General features: G+C 46.5%; 1 protein-coding gene across 1 annotated transcript in view; it reads left to right on the top strand.

Moving 5' to 3' along the window:
* Positions 1 to 459: 459 nt before the first annotated feature.
* LOC130387651 (guanine nucleotide-binding protein G(I)/G(S)/G(T) subunit beta-1-like) overlaps positions 460 to 16272 on the top strand; it is a 31409-nt gene continuing 15596 nt past the window's right edge. The window contains exon 1 of the mRNA XM_056596853.1: positions 460 to 866. The gene's annotated coding sequence lies outside the window, so the exon portion shown is untranslated. The remainder of the gene's footprint in view (positions 867 to 16272) is intronic.

Below are 16272 nucleotides of genomic sequence, written 5' to 3'. Positions count from 1 at the left end.
CCTTGTTTAGGAATGAAACACTATATAGGTTGTTATAGATTATTTGCATTTGCCAATTGTCCAGTTAGCGTTCAGTAGGCAAATTCCACCAGGATTTTATTTGAGTTGCAAATCATGTGCCGTTCCAACATGACACGCACATTCCCAACAATAACTACTTTCTACTTCCTCCATAATGACACCTACATTGTATGAGAGATGTAATAATTTAGGCCTATCTATTACATAACCAATACAACTATTCTCCAGACAATGTCAAAGTCAGGGATGTTGTTCACATCAACGGTAGCAAAAACGGGACTGAGGTTTGTTGTAGTGGTAGGGTAAATGTTTTAAAAAGTGTAAAAGCTTTGCCAAAGGTGGCACTATTTCCCAGTATAATGATCCGATGTGGAGTGGTCGCCGACCCTTGCCGTGCGTTATGACGCTTGCGTAACGTGGGGTTTCCCGGAGCTGAGAGCAGGGTTACCGCCGCGCCCATCTCTGCTGTTTGATGGCCGCAGGAAGCGTCTGAGATACTGGTGTGAAGGAAGAAACAGGGGGACGACGGTGGGAAAGACAAGAAGGATTTCAGACTGGAAATAGGTTGCTCTGAATTGAAAGAACACTTACAAGTTCGGAAAAGGTGAACTTTTGCAGAAGAAGAAAACGTCTTAAATTGTGTGTGAAAAAAATCCCCCCCTCTTCATCTCTGCGCCTCTGTGCCGGTGTGTGTCTCACCCTCGGCGGATCGAAAACTGGGATCGGGGAGTGCCGCTCCTCGATAGCTCACTGGCTAAATCTGTGCTAGTAGGAGAGACGAGAGTCGATCTTTGCTGTTTCCAGTCAATGTGATATAAACGACGGATACCCTTGAGTGAAAGCGGGTAAGACAATTCAAGATACTTGGTGAGAAAGTGTTGTGTCGACTATATGTGCGGGCCGGCGGGGTCTGCTTGAAGCTCCAGCCCGGGCAGAGGGGCTTCCAGCGGGGTCGAGTTGGGTCCCTTGCCCGCTCAGAAGCTTGCTATCGTTAGCTTGTTGCTACCAAGTCGTTGCTGTCAAAGAGTATGTGGGGGGTGGGGGTGGGGGGCCCTGTTATCTTCTACTGGATGCAAAGTAAAGGGCTTAAAACCAAATGTTAATCCAATAATAATTTGAGATGGACTCTTCCCTGTACAACATCACAGTATCACGGATTAACATTATAAACCAGCTTTCCCCTCTCCCCAGCGAGCACTCAGTTATCGCTCATGTTAGTTAATGACAGCCATCCAAGTTAGCTGCAACTAGCACACCTTAATGTCCGGGATCCACTGAGTTTTCACTTTGACTTATGTTTTAACACTATCTAGCCGTTATCTCCCCGTTTTATTTTTTACCCTTTATGACTAATATCTAAACTTCATGGATGTACTACATATAAGGGTGCAGGTCAGTAACTGTTAGTGGTCTGCTGGTTCCTGATGCTAGTTAACTCCCAAAGTAAGCAGATTTGCCCTGCTTTAACTTGTTTTCCTTCCGAAACAACCCCACCAAAGCGACACAGGGAAATATCAGTGCCAGTGGGGTATTTACCAGCACACCACCTAGTTATGTAAATGGTTTGTTTCGTTCCACACATGGAAACTGTAGCATCATGCAAATGACAACGAAGGGAGTGTAAAAATGGCCACTTCTCCACCACCCAGAGTCAACACCACCTCCACCCCCTCTTCACAGGAGACACTCCGCACAAGTTAGCCAGGCCGAGCTGGGTGTGGGTCCACCCCGACCGCGGTCGTTTAAATACAACACATATTCGTCTGTATCCCCAGCTATACGGTGGTCTGACAGACTGTTAAAAACGCTCCGCGGAACATGAAGTATGAGAGCCGTCAGAGACTTTACGTAACGTGGTTCCTCGCACCGCGTACACGGCGCTTGGCCACACAGTTTAGGAAGGGGTTAGTCGGGCGAATGGGTTCATCCTGAGTATTGCAAAAGCTGAGGATATGGTTATTCACCGTCCTATTTCAATGTTACAAGACTGGTGGTTGGGTTTAGTACCGGGGGTTGACAATGCAGCACTTCTATCTCTCTCGGTTGAGTGTCCAACCGGGAAATGGCTCATCGTGGAGCTCGGTCTTGTGGATGTTTTACACTGCTCTAAAGCGATTAGTGACAGCGTTCATACAATCACCCAAATCCGCCCAAAACTAGTCGTCGAAGCGCCATAGAAATGTAGTGATTTGGACGTGGGTCTGAAGCGGGGCTTGTTTTAGTACACAAGTGTTGGTTTTAAATCCAATTGTGCCTCATTTGGCCCTCTGACTCGTAATAAGACACGAAGGTGTGTTTCTAATTGGATTCCTCCAATCTGTTTATCTTGAGACCGGCTTGCGGAGAGGTGTGTTTGCGCGGATACCTGAGCAGCCATGGGCCCGTTGTGGTTTATGGTCGAGCTTAGAGGGGGAGACCGATACCTACTGGTCACACTGTTTCACAACCAAAGATCTTAAGTGTGCATAAGATAACTGCTGATAAATCACTAGAAAGGCCTGCCAGATAGGGAAGGTTGTTTTTTAATAAGCACGAAGGCTGTCGGCAGGTAGCAGCAGCATTGCCGTTCTCTGGCACCGAGGGGAAATCGCTGAGAGAAATGACTATTGTAATATGGTCTGTGGGTGCGTTGGGCGAATTCATAGCAGATCGTCTCTGATATCTTAGTCACGTCAGAAGTTTGTCGTTTGTCTGAAAAGAGCTATTTGTATTTTGCGAGTCCACAAAGATGAATTCATGTCGCCAGTGTGCCCGATCCCTCCGCCTCTCCGAATGAATGGGTTCCTGTATTCAGGGCCTGAGCAGCTGCAACCAACAAGATGGCGTTCAAAGCCTTTTCATCGCCGCTTTTCCTCAGCCCTGAGAAAGACAGCTGCCTAACATCGGAACCGTTCGGGGTTGGCAGACCGGATTTCTTTGATTTGACATGTAATTCAATCACACAATAACGTGGGGCATTGTCGAGCGTTTGGTTGCGGATACGGCCCACGTACACCAAAAGCTGTGCGCGCAGCCCCGTCGTAGGACAACATGGTGGTGAAGGGGTGTTGCACACACACACACTCACTCACACACACACACACACACACACACATACAGTGTAGCAGCTAAAACGCGGGGCTGTACAATACCACCGCTCTAACCGATTGAGATTTGGAATATGATTCCATTGGAAATGCTTATATTGTTGTCCTTTTTGACTGTCTTGCTTAAGGATAAGTTCATCATTCGTTCCTCATGTTCTTGGCAAATTCGTGGTCATCTCTGGTAGAAAAGTGTTCTAAACGTTTCCCTGAATCGACTCCGTTATTCTGATTTTAACATTTCATATAATAGGATATGAACAGCATATCTGGAGGTGTGGCCAGGTTCTACGAATGTCTGTTTGTTCTAGTTAAACATATAACCGTTATATTAACGCATTGCATGCATGCATATTTCGGTGATATGCTGTTTCTTGTGTTGGGGGGAGTTACTGGGCCATCACATGTTACTGTGAATCTTTCTGTATGGATTCCTGGATAATATTGCTTTCCTCTGGGCATTGTTGAAAAGTTGTGACATTATATGATAGTTGTGACTTAATAATCGAAGTATTGCTACTTTCGATTATTCTCTCTATATATGTATATATATATAATATATATATATAATATTTGTTTATTCGATTTTCGGGTGGTCATGCAGCCACAAAGTGTGACATTTTATCATAGCTCAAGTTGCCCTAGATATCCAAATACAGCACAGTTGCTTGCTTTTATGTCTAATCCCTTTGTTACATAATGTACCAATGTGTGTATCTCTCTATCTGTTTTAACTCATGTAATTTTGCCTTGTATTTATTACTGGTAAAATATTGTGCCCTTAGTCTTGCCTGTAGTGTGTATTGTATCCATGCTCTGCTCAGTAGAACATTGGGTGCTATTAAGAAAGGTTAAGCCATACCCATAGGCGGTTTAACTGTTAAGCATTGGGCCGATTTATTGGGCCGAGTATGGTATCTTCAGTGGAATAAGTGCATGTAAGTAGCATAACATATCATACCAGGTATCTGAGCCTGGATCATAACTTTCTGACTTCCTGGGCCTTTAACTTTGCACATCATGAGCAAGGCCAGATGTAAAAAAAAAAAAAAAAAACAGTCATACAGTGAGCATACCATTGTCACCATGTTTAGCAAGCGAGTGGGAACCAGCAATCCTTTTTGTCCTCGTAGCCCTCAGAAACCTGTCCAAATCCCATGTGCAAACTCCCTCTAAATGTCCTCCGTGACGACGCTGACAGCACCTCTATCTGGCGGTGATTGTTTTGAGCGGCTGACCTGGCAGTGACCCACAGCACCAGCCCCTAACTGAGAGGCATTGGGTAACACCCAGCGGCCTGGCCTCTTTACACTGGCCTTTTAGACGTACCTGTACCGTGCTTGAGCCGATGGCGTTTAATCTCTGGGTCCGTCCCCACCCCCCAGCGCCGCTGCCGACAGTACAGGGTGTCGCCTCACGACGCGGAGCGTATGCTAACGACGCCTGAGTCATCTGACTTTCTAGAAGGGATTTTGATGATTTTATTAATGGTTTTCATCCGGCTAATGTTTTTAGGTTGTGTCCCACATCCCTACAAAGACAGAATGTGCACCGGATTAAATCCCTTCAGTGTGTGGGATTGGGCCCTGTGGGATTATGTGGTTCGGTCAGTGATACTCCTTATTTCATGCACATCTCCCATGATCTGCTCTAAGCTATGTGGAAGTCCCTATCGTGAACAAAGGCCACTATCATTCCCACATAAACACATGTTGACCTTTTACACAAAGATGTCTGAAACCGATCCTGGTAATGTTTTAGGTTGAATTTTTAGATCCACCTAATCAAGTTGTTTGATTTAGGTATTTGCCCCAATCGAAGCATAAACTTGACAAGAATTGCTGCGGGTGGTGTGTATGTATTATGTTTTCCATCATCCCAGTACAGTAGTCAGAAACCCATTGCCCTGGGCAGTGGGCACCCATCTGCTGATCTCTGGGCTCCGCTCTTCATTGGCCGATCCATTCTTAAAGCCATAGTTCACGCAATTTCCCCCACAGTGTGCATCTTGTTATTCATGCACGTTCTCTTGGCGACATTGAAACTGGCCGGTTTTCTTATCCATTATTTTATATCCTCTTGAGAACGGGTCATACCCTACATGACCTATTTAGCGCACACATACCCTCCACCGCAACCCTTCCCCCATTCACACTTCACACTATCCTGTGGCTCTTTATCCCCACCAGGGCCCTCCTCCATCACCCTATGGGTCATGAGTGGATCATGGATGGTCTCTGTTGGAGGAGGGGGGCCTGTGTCCGAGGCCTGGCTCTTACCCCGCCTCCCCTCCTGACACCCAAGTGTATGTGTATTCCAATACAAACAAGCGGGCCTCGGGGCCGGCTGGTTTATTTTTAGTGCGGAGCAGCATGTGACTAGCCACTCTCCCACCCCCGCACCTCCACCGCGCACGGATCGAACCAACCAACCAACCAACCAACCAACCAACCAACCAACCAACCAACCGCCCACCCACCCACCCACCAACCCACCGGGCCAAGGGTTATCAAGAGATCTGTCCCCCAACCAGGATGTAGCTTCATTTTAGAGTTCAACCAGGACTTTTGATGCACGGCTGCCAACAAGGGAAACTTTGTTTGCCAGCGGCGGCATTGGGGCGGCTCCTGTTGACGACAGGAGCCGCGCCGGGGACTTGGGCCCTGGCTGGCCTCGGTCGAGGGCCACTGTTTTGAATAGGCAAAGTGAGTGGCGCCGGGACCGTTGTGGAGCGGTGCACGGCTCTGTGTTGTCCGCACAGTGCCAAGCCGGCGGCCGTTCTCCGGAGCACCCCGCGGTAATAGGCCGCTGGGTGGATCGCAGAACCGCCCCTGCTTTGAATGATGGTAGCCTCGCTCTCTATTTACATTCTCCAGCCATTAGATTGGATGGTTGCAGGGAAATGTGACCAAACCTGAATTCCAAGATGACGGGGAGGAAAAAGACTGCCAGAGTTAGCTTTCAGATCTCGCTCTGTTCTCTCTCCCTCTCTCTCGGTCTCTCTCTCTCTGTCTCACTGCACTCTCCCATCTCCTCCTTTCTTTCTTCCAAAAAGGACCTGGAGGGTCACTAAAATAAGAGGCCAATGTGCTGTTTGTCATGTGACTTTTCCCACTCTTGTTCCAATCATTTTTGGGAAACTGCAAGAGGAAGAAAGTTTGGGAGGGGGGGGGGGGGGGGGGGTGCTGTTTTATGAATGCAGTGAATGGAGTTTATTTTGTGCCTTTCAAACACATGTCATGCGTTTGGCTTGAGGCAAGGCTTACTGTTTTTTCAGTTGTTTTTGTCTGTCGTGTCCACATCTCTGTATGAAAAGGTGGTTGAACATATTTCCCAAGCACAAATCATACCTTTTGTTAATGTATGCGATTGTGCAAGACCGACTGGCTATGACCACATTGGATCGCAGATAGGCGTCCAGTTGTCTTTAGATACGTAGGAATCTAATTTCATAAATATGAAGTTCAACCCCCAATGATGGAAATGTTTACGATTTATTATACATTCAATAAACATCCGGTGTGTCCATATTATTTACATTATCACATATCGTTTGTCTTCAGCATTGTCTGAGCCTGGAGGTAAGTCTTTTTTCTTTCCTAGTGCTAGCAGTTAATCATATCATTATATAAACACTGAGCCCTTGGCGCAAGCTAGCCGTTTCTCCTCACCATTTTGGCTAAGAGTTGTGTGTCAGACCTCGTCCAGGAAAATCGGATAAGTAATGAGCAAGTTCATTTTTCTCACAGGAAGTTCTTCTTCACCTTGCGTCCATGCGCTGAAGGTACAGGCAGTGATAGGGAGTCACCACCTCTGCAGAAGCCTGCAGTTTGTTATTTGTACCCACATAGCCCTCTGCTTACTTGGTGCATATGGCATCATGGAATGTTTCCCCAATCAATCAATTCATCTCCATGGCCAACCCCTCCCCATTGATGTTATGTCAGGTTTCATCAGAGCGTGTCCGTCCAAATTCGTAATTTGTCGGAAAAGGCTTCTTTGACAATTATTGGAAGGCATTTTCTGAAGTATCATCAGACACTGGGGGAAAGAATAACCTATTTTCTTATTCACGTGGTGTGATTCTGTGAATGATATGAAAAATGATTGAGAGTTAATGAGTGATGACGTCCATTAGTTGTTCATATAGAGCCATGGCATCAAGAGTAAATGCATTCCTGCTGCCTGAGCTACTTCTGTATTCAAAATCTATCATTTTCCATGATATAAATAGATGTATTTCTCTTGAATAGCTTTATTTATAGAATGAAATTAATCACAACAAGACACTTTTAATTGACCTTGGAAAGAACTAGACATGACTGGCTTCATGTGTCATACTCTCCCTTTTACATGGTAACTTTAAATCAAATAACCCCAGTAAGTTGAACTGGAACTGAACCAAAGCCAAACCAACAAATAAAAATAAACAGATTGATTACTGGAGCATTTTTAATCATGCTCGATTATCCCCTTTGCTCTTAACTATTCAACCGTTGTACTTTAAATCTTAAGGATTCTCTATTCACCAGCACTCCTGTGGACTTGACCTTGCTGGTTGTGAAAGGCTTTTGTGCAGTGTGGATCCTCAGCCCTGTCCAATAAGAGCCATTTGCTAGGCCCAAGCTCTTTCCCCTGCAGGCCTGAGGTTCCTCCACCCATAGTGTTTAATGGAGGCCATGCCTTGTCCAGTAGCTACCAAGCAGAATGTCTAGGCTTTAAACATCCCAGACCTTAAGTTCCTGATCTTTTGTTGCCGCCAAGTTTCATTGTATTTCTTCCGGTTTTATGAAAGAAGTCCTTATGAATAGGCGGGTCATTCTAAATGCATAGCAAAAAGTTGAATGGCTGTGGTTGCATAGGCGAACCATGGCCCTCTTTGCGTCTGTACGCCCCTTCCACTAATGCTTTCATGCTAATGGTTAACACAGCGCAACACCAAGCCTCTTTGAACTATGTAGCAACATGAAACTGCATTTTTGTGTTTTCATAGCTTGTGTTGTGGGACCAAGCCGGCCGAAAGGGAACAATTGGGAGGGACTAATTAAACAGTTTAGCCCAGATTGGTTAAAAGTGCTCACATGCATTCATGCTACTGAGGGAATTTTCCTGTTCAGCTAAGTTAGAAGGACAACAACCCGATGAACACTAGCTAAGGCTCTCAGCTCATTGCTAAGACAGAAGGATCTTAACCAGCGCAGATGCTCTGCCCCATGGGAAAGGTTGGTGGCAATGCACCTCAAAGTGTTGCGGTTTCATTACTACCACTGTTAAGCTAGTTCGGACTAAGGCCTCAGATTCCGATGGATGGATCAAGTCAAGCTCTTTACATCCTTGTGTGCTTACAATCTCGTCAATGCATACAAATAAAACGCAAGTTAAGTATGACTCCTTGAGGTCTTTTGTCATAAGTATTAAGTATGTTCTCCTTCCCATGATTAATATGGAATGGAAGTCTGGTATCTTAATCGTGTGTATCAAATGTTATGAGGGTATTGCACATAATGCACATAAAAAAAAGGCTGATAATCTGCGTAGATTCTGGGCTCTATGAAGGATGATTCACCAATGTACTTCTAGGGCAAAGGCCTAATGATCACAAGAATCGTGGGGAATTTTACACATCACACTTTGAATCGATATCTTCTCAATGATTAATGCTGACCGGTTAACACCATAATATCTTTATTTCATGGCTACACAATACCACTGAACCACGAAATGATAACCAAACCAGGATTGAGTAAGCAGACTCGAAGTGCCCATTCTTGGGAAAGGTCCCTTTTATGTAAGAAATGTGATGAATATATATGCTACTTAATGATTCAACTAATCACAGAAGAGTGGATTCTGACTTACCACATCATTGCACGTATAGTACGTGTCCAGGTGAGTATTTCATTTAGTTTGGCATTAGAAGTCATACTCTCAGTACAATGCCTCCGCATCACTCGGTGAGCTGAAGATGTTCTGCAGACCCAGTTGAACATGTTAAGATGTTCCCCGTTTAACACCATTTTTGGATGCTAGCTAACCCTAACCCTATTCCATCACTCTAGCTCACTGCAGGTCTGTTGAGACCACGCCCCCTACATGCACTGTGCATTCCGCCGTCACATGTGACCTGATGACTTCTAGAACCCTGGAACACACTTTTGAGCCCAGAGCATTATTTAACTCAAAATTCATGTTTTTGTTCTTCAATGAAAGAATAAAATAATTAGAACTTGTTAAAGTTCTACTGACGAATAAATCTGCAAAAATGATGTTTTGCACGTTTTTGTAGTCTTTTAATCGTTTTTTAAAGTGTCATTTTGCATGGAGTGTATATATATATATATATATATATATATATATATATATATAATTTATGCTTGGATATTTAATTCCCAGAATTCTCAGATTTTTAATATTTCCTAAATTCCCCAGCTTAACTTCCCATGGTAATTTCCCGGAAAGTTTCCAGAAATTTAGCGGAAATTGTCCACCCCTTTGCAACCCTACTAGTCATTCACCATCTCGTTCTGTCTGAACTGCTCTTTAGTGTGGGGGATGGGGAGCCTTCTCTCATCTCGGCGGAGGGATTTCTTTAGTGTGAGCATAGTGGTTTGTAGCCTCAGGTTTCTGCTCCACTTTCAACTGAGAAAATGGGCTACGAGGCCCGAGGATAATGATCCCCGTTCAGCTATTCTCCATAAAGTCCCTCAACGAGCCAAGATGAACCTACTCCTCAGATGGTTAACCAGTGATTACATCTTGGGTGTTTTTGGATTAACGGCTGGGAAGCTGGAATTTGGGTTGGCCTTAGGATGGCAGTGAGCAGCATGTGTGCCGCATCAAAAGCAACGGTGGTGCTGTGGTTTTGGCGGACGAATCCGGAATGGAATTTCCAGCAGCAGCAGCAGCAGCAGGAATCCCGAGCTGCCTGTTCGGCCAACCACACAGCTGTTATGTTGTGTCACAGAGCTGGGTGAATCTGCCCTCTCTCTGTAGGTCAAGGCTGTGGGTCATGCAGATGGCTGTCAGTGACTACCATGTAACCCGGGGAGGGGGAGGGAGGGAGGGGGAGGTTGGGGTGGATCTTGGCGAACAGCAGTCGGGGACGTCTCTCGTACGGCCAGCCCAGTGTGGTAACGTCTCCGTTACAAAACCAAGGATGTCCGGCTGCAATCCAGTCCGATTCTGTTACAATCGCACAACTGGCTATCGTTTAGTGGAGAGGAACCATAACCCATGACAGCGAGAGATGGGGAGTCGGGTTAGATCGTGGGCTGGGGTTGGGGGAGCTGTGGGAGGGGGGGCTTTTAAGAAATGGCTGGCAGTGTCTGCTAGTGCATCGTCCTCCATATTCCGGTGCTTTTTTGTGACCTGGTTCTGTTTCAGCTGCATTCACCATGCATCACTTACCCACAGCACTTAGCTAGCTCATTCCTCTTAGCCACACACATAAATATGCACATACACACGTGCCAAAATGCGCAAGATACAGACACACACAATACATGCAAACACAATGCCCGACTACACACACGATGCACGACTACACACACGTTGCAGATTCACGTACACACGCATGCATGTGCACACGCTTATATGAACACACTGTCTCACATGAGCACATACAGCCACGTACAAACACTGATATGATGCGTGCACCCATGGAAGCTGCCCAGTTCATTCCATTCCTGCCATGATGCGAGAGACCTCGTGGATCATCAGTGTATGCCCCCCAGGTTGGGTAGGGGGGGGCTGTGTGTGTACTGTGTACGCACACGCACGTACACATGCTCGCGAGCACAAACCTTTTGAGAGAATGTAGGTTATGTGGTTTTGTAACTAATGTGCTCTCTCTGCATCCATATGGCGCGTCTGCATGCATATCTCCAAAGATTATGTCACAAAACTGAAAAAGTGCGGCATTGAATAGCCTACATAAACATTCGATACTTGAACTGGATTGATAATTTTCCACGTCAGCCATATTTCCAGCCAAATACAAACGGCAAACCCCATTACCGCACTAGAGTGTTCAAAACAAATGTGTGTTTTTCCTGTACAGCGCAGAAAAACTATGTTTTCAGTGCCGGCTACTGTTGTAACTCCCTTCCCGATATTTGTAATGTGTAAACCACACCACTTCCTCTTCAGCCCTGTATCCTGTGCACCAGCTCTCGCTATGTTGGCCAGGCCCATTTCGGCTTTGTTAGGCAGATCCCTTATTGGGGTTTTCAACCACAACATCATCAATAGAGTACACACATGATACATCCCCCGCTCCGTTTATTTACCCCGTTGAGTTCCCAGCACGGCTGCACCCAGTGCCATAGGAGCTCGGGGCGGGGCCAAACCTCAGCTCACCCAGTCCACCGTGGTGTGAAGTGGAAAGCAGGAGCTATGCTATGGAGATGCTTTTAAATGGTGTATTCCATCTCTAAACACTGGGAGGATGGGTGGATGGAGGAGTGTGGGTGGGGGGGTGGGGTTGAAGGCGGGTGTTATTGCTGCTTTTCCACCCCGCCACGATTAGAGTGACTCTCACATCCCACGGTTGCTGCACTGAGGGTAGAGCCGCCACGCCCCAGAGTGCCTGGTGATCAGGCAGTAAAACGACAGACGGACGGACGGACGGACGGGGGACAAAAAACACTCAGGACGGCATCGTTATGGCAACCCTCTAATGGACGGATAGGGCTACTGCCAGTGGTTATTTGATTTGATTGATGGATTAATTAAGCTATAAAGTGCCATGAATTGATCGTAAATACAATGAGTAACTGGAGATCAAAGTTTGGTTTCTTGGTCTGATTTTATTATGGTCGTAACGGTGTATATCCAAATCCATCTTATGTTTGCATTTGCGGACTTAACTGATGTTTTGTTTTATCTGGATAACACATGGTTGCATTATGAAAATCTGTTTTGTTGAATCTTTAAAAAAAAAAAAGAAAAAAAAGATAGTGGATGTTCATTGGTCACTGCTCTTCTGTGTGTAGTCTCCCCAAACCATGTTGTCCCAGTTGACGAACAAACTCACCGTGTGTCACAGCATACAAATGAGAACCAGTTTGCCAGCGGCCGTCATCTGGGCACTAGTGACCCAAATTGGGACACACACACACACACACACACACACACACACACACACACACACACACACACACACACACACACACACACACACACACACACACACACACACACACACACACACACACACACACACACACACACACACAGAGAGAGAGAGCCCCCACGGCGCTGGCCTCTGCTTCTCTTCCTCTTTGGTCGCAGAGCGCTCAAATGCAGAAGTCGGCCATTGCTCAACTGTTTTGCATGTGTGTACAACCTTTTGCGAACGCTAAGCTAGCCGGCCAGCGTGTCAACAGGTGTGAAGCGGCAGTGAGCCAGAGTCATAGCAACCTCGCAAAGGATGCTATGGCGCCACACCCACCCTGGGTTGTTTTTGAACACTGCGAGAAGGAGTAACAGACGAGCAGTGAGAGGGAACCACCCCTAAAGAGGAAGCCGCTGTTGAGGGCAAGCGAGAGCGTTGTGTTTATATATATAGAGAGAGAGAGAGAGACAGGAGCTCTGCTGCTGCACTTCCTAAGGTGGAGGCTCTGGCCGCAAACAGTCGTCGGCCCACTCTCCTCTTGGCCGCACTGCCGGTGTCCACTGTTTGAAGCACACACTAGATATTCACTGCAAAATTCACACTTCCGAGCACAGGACAACCGGCTGGAGAAGAATGGAGGTACGGCGGGGGGATTGAGGGACGGGACTTCAGAGCTGGGAGGAGGCAGTGTGGAGCCATGAAATGAAGGGAATGGAGAGGAAAAAGGCCCCATGCAACATTACTACGACTCCCTGTCTGGCACACCTCTCAGAATGGTGCATAGTGTCTAAAACAAGTGTGCTTGTTCCGGTGTGTGTTTGTGGTCGCGGGGTGTGAATGCATTGCAGTTCATCAGTTTATTTTTAAAGTGACGCCTTACCTGATGTCGGTTTGGCACGTTCAATATGATGGATTGAAATGCTGTAAATTTATATTGACCGTCAGACACTGATGGTGACAAAACAATGGATCCCGTTCCCTTCACAGAGATCCATTGTAGGATGAGGAGAGTAGTTATGTTATGTAGGAGTATTCTCGGATCATACTTTTACGCCTTGAACCGTAGAAGCTCGGAGGCGGCTGTGTCGGTTGGGATCCTGGACCGTCCATTCCCGTGTGTGTCACCTGCCCGGCCGTGTCGTGCCGTAGCACGGAGGCTAACCGTGACCTGGCCCTGCCACAGCCGTGGGAGGGAGGAGGGGGGAGGGGGGGGGGGGGGGGGGGGAGCAGGGCTAATTCAGCAGCATCTCCTCCCCTCCTTCGTCCTCTGCTTGTTCTCTCTCATTAGGATAATCGGGGCCTGTCCTCCCAGCCACTCGTACCCTCCCCCTCCTATGTTCCGTCCCTGGCTAGCCACGCCCCCTTCTTCCATAGGGGCGGGGCCTATATCTCTAGCTTGCACTTTCTCTGCCCCAAATCTCGACCAACACACCCCTCCTCTCGTACCCCCCCCCCCCCCACCCAACATGCAAACAACAGCCCATGCTGACTCCTGGGAATTCATGTTGCATCACGCCCAAATGTTAATGGCTGAACTATGGCCCACAGTGTGTGTCATCCACACACAAGACTGGGGCTGGGGTGCGTTCAAGACAAGTATTTGCGTTTGTTTATACATTGCCCCGGTGTACTTGGGGCTCTGGCCTGTGTCGTCAAACACGCCACATCTTCCTGCTGTTGTGTTCTGGTGTACAGGTTTGGTCTCCGCTGAACCCTGCCTAATGCAAAAGTTAATAGTGAGTCCGCACTTTGACTTGTGTGTGTGTGTGTGTGTGTGTGTGTGTGTGTGTGTGTGTGTGTGTGTGTGTGTGTGTGTGTGTGTGTGTGTGTGTGTGTGTGTGTGTGTGTGTGTGTGTGTGTGTGTGTGTGTGTGTGTGTGCGGAATCAGATTTCACTTCCCTCTCTCCTTGTCACCGCGTTGTGCTGGAGATGTCGGAGCCGATAGGACTGGCTGGAAAATGTTAAGTCTGCTTCCCTCCTCCGCCCACCTCCTCCTCCTCCTCCCTCCTCTTCCTCCTCCCCCAGCTCCTCTCTAAAAATAGCCGACAGAGAGAAAGGGAGGGAGAGCGAGAAAAGGCAGCAGTGTGCTGATGCTCGCTCTATCGTGGCTGCTGGCAGCGGCTGCATGCACTCCCACAACCAGCACAGGAATAAATGGGCCCTTTGAATCACACCTCTGCCATCTTCACAAAGCTCTGCCCCTTGAGAGGCACATTTCTCCACATTCATACAATATATATTTATATATCGCCACCCTTGCCGATAAAGAAGAATACAACCGAAATTGCAGGCAACCTCTGAATTCTGGTCATAATCCAGTGCGCTCTCTGTAATCATTAAGTTGTTTTGGGCCGAGGAATTTCGTCTTTTCACAGACCTGGGTTCCTTCCCCTTTTCCTCTTTAAGGGCACAAAGGCCACAGGCACACGCACAAACAACAATGAGTAAGAACCATTCCGCTATTAATATATAACTAAACCGGATGGTCAGATTGGGACTAAATAAAGGGCAGCTAAGTGTTACACCCTTTCGCCCCCTGGCCAGAGCCCAGCGTTAAACCACACACACACACACACACACACACACACACACACACACACACACACACACACACACACACACACACACACACACACACACACACACACACACACACACACACACACACACACACACACACACACACGGGCTGTGCAGTTAGATAATAATGAAGCATTCCAATTTCTATTTGTCCGATAAAACCTTTATTAAACAGAATGTTGGACGAAATTGGTATGCCGGCTTTAATCGAAGACCTTCTAGTTGAAGTATAGTATAAAAGATGGAGGTTGCCTTTGTAGCATTTACTCAAAACTATTACCCTTTGATGACCCTTTATACTTAAACGTAAATGTGACCAATAGCCTGTGAGAGTTTATAACAAAGTTACTAAACCCTGAATCTACCAGTAAATGTTCAGTGACCAAACCTTGAATCTACCAGTAAATGTTCAGTGACCAAACCTTGAATCTACCAGTAAATGTTCAGTGACCAAACCTTGAATCTACCAGTAAACAATCACTGTCCAGCTGTTGGTTTTGCCCTTTTGAACCGGTGGGTTATTTGTTTTGTTTTGAAATGGCACAGGTGTGTACACTGGTGTTTTCCATATAGGTTGTACTGAAAGCTGATCCCTGCCCATAAAGCTTTGGTTGTAAAGGCCACCAGCGGGTCGATTAAACTGGGACTGACACAGCGCGCTCATTACGTAGATTACGTCGACTTTTTTTTATCAACAAGATTATGGAGGGGGTTAAGGCGCATTGCTTGGACGAAGACCTGTTTAGGCTGGTTGGCCAATCAGGTAGACGGACAGGTAGCCAGTGAAACGCTGCGCGCTTGAAGAGCAAGGTCTCCGGTCAGAGGGTCTTGCAGGATATAGGATCTGTATTGAAACCAGGGGAAAAAGAAAGAGGTAAGTCGCCATTGTGCATGCATGTCAGCTGTCGGCAAATTTAAAATCATGGGCTGTACTGCAGTTCCAGAACAGGACGGTTTTTATCATGTTGATTTGTCTCCCAAAATATTTATTAGGCGTAACTGTGAACAATGAATGCATTGAATCTGATTTGATTGGTGGAATCTGAACATATTTACGAGGTAGAATGTAGTTGTTCTAATTAGCTTAAGAAGTGCATGGGATGTTTTGAATTAATTTAAACTCAATGTACCTTGACGATTAATCAACGTATCGGTGGAGGTACAAGTGAACTGGTGAAAGTGTTTGCACTAGTAGATGTAAAAGTACTAGTTAAGCAATAGACTGGTCAGAACAGGTAAACCAGTGAAGGTGTCAGAACAGGTAAACCAGTGAAGGTGTCAGAACAGGTAAACCAGTGAAGGTGTCAGAACAGGTAAACCAGTGAAGGTGTTAAAACAGGTAAACCAGTGAAGGTGTTTAAAAAAAGGTCAACCTGTGAAGGTGTCGGAACAGGTAAACCAGTGAAGGTGTTGGCACTAGTGAACCAGTGAAGGTGACTGTTCACACTAGTGAACCAGTGAAGGTGTTGGCAA

This window comes from Gadus chalcogrammus, chromosome 1 (genome assembly GCF_026213295.1).
Source record: "Gadus chalcogrammus isolate NIFS_2021 chromosome 1, NIFS_Gcha_1.0, whole genome shotgun sequence".
Taxonomy (NCBI): domain Eukaryota; kingdom Metazoa; phylum Chordata; class Actinopteri; order Gadiformes; family Gadidae; genus Gadus; species Gadus chalcogrammus.
Note: the sequence above shows the minus strand (reverse complement) of the source record. Positions and strands in the feature narration are given on the sequence as shown.